Genomic DNA, 6,567 nt, shown 5'->3' with positions numbered 1-6,567 from the left:
GTGATTAACAAGTTAACTAATAAGCAAGCATTTCATACCAACGATAGAAATATCCTCCATTTTGGAACATACTAAGATCAAGAATTACAGTTAATTCTTATTTTTACAACAGCATTTGTTTCCATTCAAAGGCTTTATAGCTTTTCCTATAATACCTGGTGGGTACTCTAGTCATAATGCCCGGGTTGATTTTTTTGTCCCAGTTCAGCCCTGCCTTTAACACAGTATGTTGAATCTTAGCCTTGAATGTCCCACTTAGTGCAATGTGTAACATTTATCCATTTACTGCACCTGCAGTACCTGTATGTAGTCAAATGTGTGGTAATGATACAGATAATGAAATGTAGTTATTAATAAAAATGTATGTAATGAAGACCAATTGATTCAGTTGATTAATTTTCTCTGTGTGCTCTGTAGTGTGTGTCTATAAACGCCCTGAATGCTGTGATGTATATAATGAATATAATGAGCTCATTTTATAAAGTTATGTTATTAAATCCCTGCTGATATTTTGGCTGACTTTTATCATTTCAAGTGGACACTTTCAAGTGATTTTTGGGTGTGTAGGTTTGCTTGTTGACAACAACTTGGACTCAGGGAGATGACGAAACACCCACATCTGTTCCATACCACAGTCATGGAGGATGTTACAGTTTTGACAGCACTTTGAACTTAGCATCAAGCTCCCACACAGGAAGACCTTCAACCTTGCAGGAGAGACTGCCTCAGTGATGTTTGACTCTGTGTCCTCTGCTTTACCTCCTAATCTGTTTCTCCTTTAACACACAATTCAAATCATTTCTAACAGAGTCATGTACAGTTATTAAGAATGAAGTCTGTAACTTCCTCACATTTGTACTGTTACTTGTTTCATGAGTTATATTTAGGGAGAGTAAAGTTATTCACATAAATGACTTTTTTCCATTTTGCATTATGTTGTAAATGTACAGATCACTAGTCATACTGAATGTTAATGTGCAGACCAGGTGAATATCAAGTCTAAACTTGTTTAATTACACGTTCAGCAGACATCAAAGAAAACATCCTCATCCAGCTAAACTGGTATATTTTTTCAACCGTATGACCGTATTCCAATCTAAAGTGAATTCACTGTTTGAGCTCAGTTTCACTCTTTAACTCCCAAGAATAACACCTGGCTGAATAATCTTCTGGTTTGATGATTGGCAGATAGTTTAAAACTTTTTGCTAAGGCTGAGAATAAGAAAAGAGAAATGCTAACTGAAAAAAACTACAACAGATGTCTGAATGCATGAATTATTCCCAGGTAAGGATATGCCTAAAAGTTCCTCTGGAAATTTTTCCATGACAAAAATGTTTTATTACGCATCCAAGTTACTTAAGTGTTCTCGGATGAGTTGTGTAATTTTTCTCCCACTGTAAAATGTTGTGTCCACTTGAATTTAACCAACTTTTTGAGGCTGAAAAAGTCATTGTTAGATGCGGAAATTCTCACTAAAACTGAGCGAGAATAAAAGTTCTTGCATAATATGTGAAACTGACCCCTTTGATCACAGGTCATCTTACTAACACCCAAAATCTGGTTTGGTGTTTACATTTCTAATTTCTCCTCCTAATCACCTTCAATTAAAAGGTACAACCCAAAGCTGCTATATCTTAACAGAGTTTAAAGCACTTAACTGAGCGCAATGAAGGGGCAGAATGTAATATCCCAATATGATGACACATGGTCAGAGGTAACTCATGCATAACCCAGCATTTTACAAATGTAAACTTTCTTATTATACGTTGGATTTATTGGTTCTGTAGACCAGCTCAGGGATGTGAACTCTGCCACAGGTCTCATCATCATCTACCTAAAATTAAGGCATTTATTATTTTGTCTGTTCCCTGTTATCTTGCTGGGGGACAGATTTTTGGCTGATCTTAACAAGTGGTCATTGATCTCTCTCTGGAATTGCTGCACGGAGGATGTGACGCCTATGTAAAGTGCTGAGGTTTGTCTCTGTGTTAGGATGAAGCCATCCTCAGCTTCAGGTAAGGAAAAGTGGAACAAAAGATAATTAAATACATCTCTCCACATCTGCTGATGAATTCTTCAAAAACAAGAAACAGTTCGTTAAAAACACTTGAAGTAAAATTCACCACTCATTTACCAGTGACATCCATTAACTGACTAACTACAGTAAAATTAACTGGGACAGAACTGAATTTCAACAGTGTACTGTATAAAGTGAAAGTTTATTTGGCAGATGTGGTGTGATGCGTGTGTGACTTTCAACAGGATCCTCCAAAACTTTACAGTACTCATGCTACTTTACCAAACTCTTGATGCTGGATGTGCAGTTTCTGCTTTACATGCATTCATTGTTTATATTCAACAATCTAAGATCAGATTTTTCACGGGCCAAAGTTGTGTGTATTTCCACATTATTTACTGTTTACATCACAGCATTCCGAGCCTTTATAGCCAGGGCACACTGGAAAATTAAAAAACTGAATCCATTTCAGCTTTGGTTTTCTTTACATATAATTTATAAATAACTAAATTTCACTATCTGTATGTTTACCACACATTGATTACATATAAGTGATGTAGGTGCAGTAAATGGTCAAATGCTACATATACTGAACATTCAATGCTAAGATTCAACATACCGTGGTTAGAGGCTGTGTCTAGTTGAGAATGAATGTGTCCTCTTGTGTAATTAAAACAAATGAACTTAAATCAGTAATGTCATTTCTACTCTCTGCCTTGGCAGAGGGCAGTAATATAAGGAATGATAAAAGTGACAGCTATCATTGTAATCACCCTTTCTCAGTTCTTTTAACACTTAAGTATCAGAAAGTTATTATGGTAACATCTGGACTGATGTGTTTACAGGCAGCATTTTAATCATGGCTCAGTGATTTAAAGGCTGTAGGTTGCAGCCATTGCTCTAACAATGTGTATAAATGTTGAGTGAAAACACTACGTCCAAATGAACAGAATCAGTGTTTTGGGAAAGAGTCCTTTCATCTAAAACAGAGGGATTATGTCACTTAGTATATCCTGCAAAAGTAATACATGTTCCTAAATCATTCATAGATTCTGCACTTTATAATTTTGTCTGGAAAAATAAATATAATTATTTAAATAGATCTGTACTAAATAAACGTTATAATCAAGGGGGTTTAAATATGTTAGATTTCAATACATCAGATGTGATATTCAAGATGAACTGGATCAAATATTTCATTAGAGACAAACATAGATTATGATATTTAACACCAAACCTTAAGAATTCCTTCTTAAATGTGATTTTGATGTCAACAAAATTCCCATTCACTTATCTATTTTTCACAGACAGGCATTATCATGTTGGCTTCTACTCTGCACGTTTTTGTGTTTTCACCTTCAGATCCCCTGTGCCACCTGCTCCTGGATCAAAGACTTCCTCACCAACTGACCTCAATCAGTTCAACTACTTCCAAGCACTTTTTTCTCCAATGTGTGCTGTTCTATTGTTTTATATATATTCCTATGGTTTGTCTATATTCCTCTTGATTGTGTTAATTTTTCCTGTTTGTCATTTATTGGTGCTGTCTTGCTATTTATGTTTTATTCCAGTTTTAATTTCGTTATACATGTGACATGTGACATGTGACAACGACAATAAAGGCATTATTCTATTCTATTCTTGTCTACAAACATAAATTTTCCCAACATAAATCTCTTATTTGAAATAACAAAAACATTAAATACAAAAATAAATCAATGTTTTACAAGAAATGGATCCAAAATAATATTAATTATGTATCTAAACTAATGAATGAAAAACGTCAGGAGTTGTTGAGGACTTTTGATGTCCCAGGGTCTGTGAGAGAACACAGTTTTTGATGCAATTGCAATTATTTTTTTAAGGCTGCTACAAGACAGAAATGGACCAGATATAAAGATATAAAGATGTTCTCATAAATTCATAAATTCTCATAAATTGCATTAATATGTAGGATACAAAAAATTAATTAAAATGTGTCTATGATTCATTGTCCTGTAACTGCTCATTGTCAATTTTATTGGAATAGTAACTTTATGAATACTAATTGTTGGTAACTTAAAAGTCTTTAGTCACCAACAAGGTCAAGGACGTTTACTTTAAAATAATTCATCAAATATTTACAACAAACCATTTTGTTAAAAAATATAGAAATGATTTGCATGAATCTTTTACCTTCTGTAAAACAGTCAGAGAATCAGTTTTGCATCTTATTTTTACGATTGTATTCATATTCAGTTTTTTGGACTGAAACTGAACAATTATTTCAACTATATGCTGGTATTAAAATGAACCTACAAAATAAGGAAGAACTTTTAGATTCTATTTGGAAAACTCTGATACAAAACTCAATTCCCCTTAATTCAAGGCTGAACTGAAAGCCTACCTTGGGACTTTGAAAGGTTTAACAGATTTGAAAAGCCATGAAAAGTATCTTAAAATGCCTTTAAAGATTGTGTTTAAAATATCTGACATGTGGGGTACATGTCAGGTATTTCCTGTATGTTTCATTATTTCTTTTTCTATTTATTTTATTTATTGCTTTACATTGTAAATGTTCTCAACTTCATAAGTCTCGAATTTATATTTTTATATCATATACTTAACTGTGTTTCATGCCAATACTCATAATAAAAAAAGAAAGGGGGGAAAAGGAATGTGAAAGATACTTTGATAGTTAATCTGTTAGCTAATATGGAAGTAATCCCGTACTTAATCCCATGAAATAAATCTTTGATTTTTAAATCATTTTACTTATTTCTCTTCTTTTAAATTGTATTTTAAAAAGGATTTTGAAAATCTATTTTTTGATTTGAAATTCAAACCGAATTTTTTATTGAGAGGTTAATTTTTTAATGTGAAATCCATTTTTGATTTGAAGTGTTTATTAATGGATTAATTCATTTTGAAATATTGACTCAAGTAATGTTTTCTTTTAAATTAAATTATTAAATAATAAATTACTTTAGTCATGTTTAAATAATCAAAATAATTGGTGATTGATTAAAAATGCATATTTTATTTTACAATTCATTACAAAAGCACAAAAATTCTTTATTTTGATACATGTGACGCTTCTGGTCTTCCATATCCGTCCTCTTGAGACAGAGCTGAGGGTGCAGTCCCCATACTAATTCTGCTTTATGGAGTATTGGGTTTACGCATAAACCCCAATTGGCAGGGTACTTTTGAAACCCATTTATAATTAGTAAGGTGTAATTAATGAAGGTAGCAAATATTGGAAAGTCAGAATATATTTTATAACAAAAATTGGTTAGGGCTAGTCTGCGTATAAATACATAAGGATAAACCTATATGAATGCGGACTACTCTCATTACAAAGTGATGTTGGATAAAAAATAAAAGTGCAGAAGAAGAAGGACTTTGGGAAGAGAACTTTCCATATCCCGATGTAGTTCAGATACGGTTCTCCATAAAATATGCAGCAGAGCCAGCTCTTCCCACACCGGTGGATTCTTTAGGAAGTGTAACGAGGTTTGTTTATGCAGCACTACTTTTGTGTACCTCCGACAATTACTGCTACAAACTAAGATAACAATTTTCGGCGTTCTTTAATAAAAAAAAAGGTTTAGAAAAATTCCCAATGGTGTCCATTTTTCAAGTTTTACATTGCGTTTTCTAATTATGTTTATCCTTTAAGCACAGACGGAAGAATTGCGTCGTATTTGTTGGACCTATTTTCTTTAGGATGGCTGTGCTGCGTTTTTCTCTGTCCCTCTGTTGTCCGTGGCCGCCATCTTGAATTTTAATGTTAATTTCTTTTAAAAAATGTGTTTCCTGTGTTATTTTCTTTTAGGGTATCGTGCTACATTTGGATTTGTTTAAAGAAGAGCTGTTTTGTTACGCGACGGTTTAGCGTTTTAAGATCGTAAGTATTCTGTGTGTTTGGTGTTTTTCTTTTTTTTGTTGTCGACTGGGGTTATTTAACGATACCAAGCCGTGTAACGCTCTCAGCTTGCTATTGAACTCATTATGATGTATAACATTACTTACACCGGGTAACTCGTTATTTGCTTTCTTTGATAACGACAGTATATTGTATCTACATGGATTCAGGTACATTAAGTAACTTTTAATTCGCTGAGAAACTGAATATTTAGCCTATCGAGCTAGCTAATGGCTTCCATATCAAACAACCTGTGCTAATGCAGTTTGTTAGCTTGCGTTGGCTGGTGTATTCTAGTTGTTTGCAGGTAGACTGCATACCGTAAACTAGTTACTGGGACATGCTGGGAGCTAAATGCCGTGTAATCACCGAATATTTCATGATTTTTGAGACGACATAAATTTGATGAGGAGAGACTGAATACATGCAGTTAGTCGTTGCTCACTGACGATCAAGTTAAGTTACAAGGTGAAGTTTCATGTCGGCTAACATGATTCGGGGAGTGCGTTAATGCTCGAGGATTCGCTGAGGATTTAAATCAGCAGGCCCGGCAAACGAGCCGTATTTGGTCTTTTTTTGCTGAAATTTAGCAGCTTGATAGGGAAACGTCAGAGCAGTTTGTGATGTCGAATTGGTGTACTG

This window comes from Oreochromis aureus, linkage group 1, assembly GCF_013358895.1.
Source record: "Oreochromis aureus strain Israel breed Guangdong linkage group 1, ZZ_aureus, whole genome shotgun sequence".
NCBI lineage: Eukaryota > Metazoa > Chordata > Actinopteri > Cichliformes > Cichlidae > Oreochromis > Oreochromis aureus.
This window is presented reverse-complemented; position numbering follows the sequence as displayed.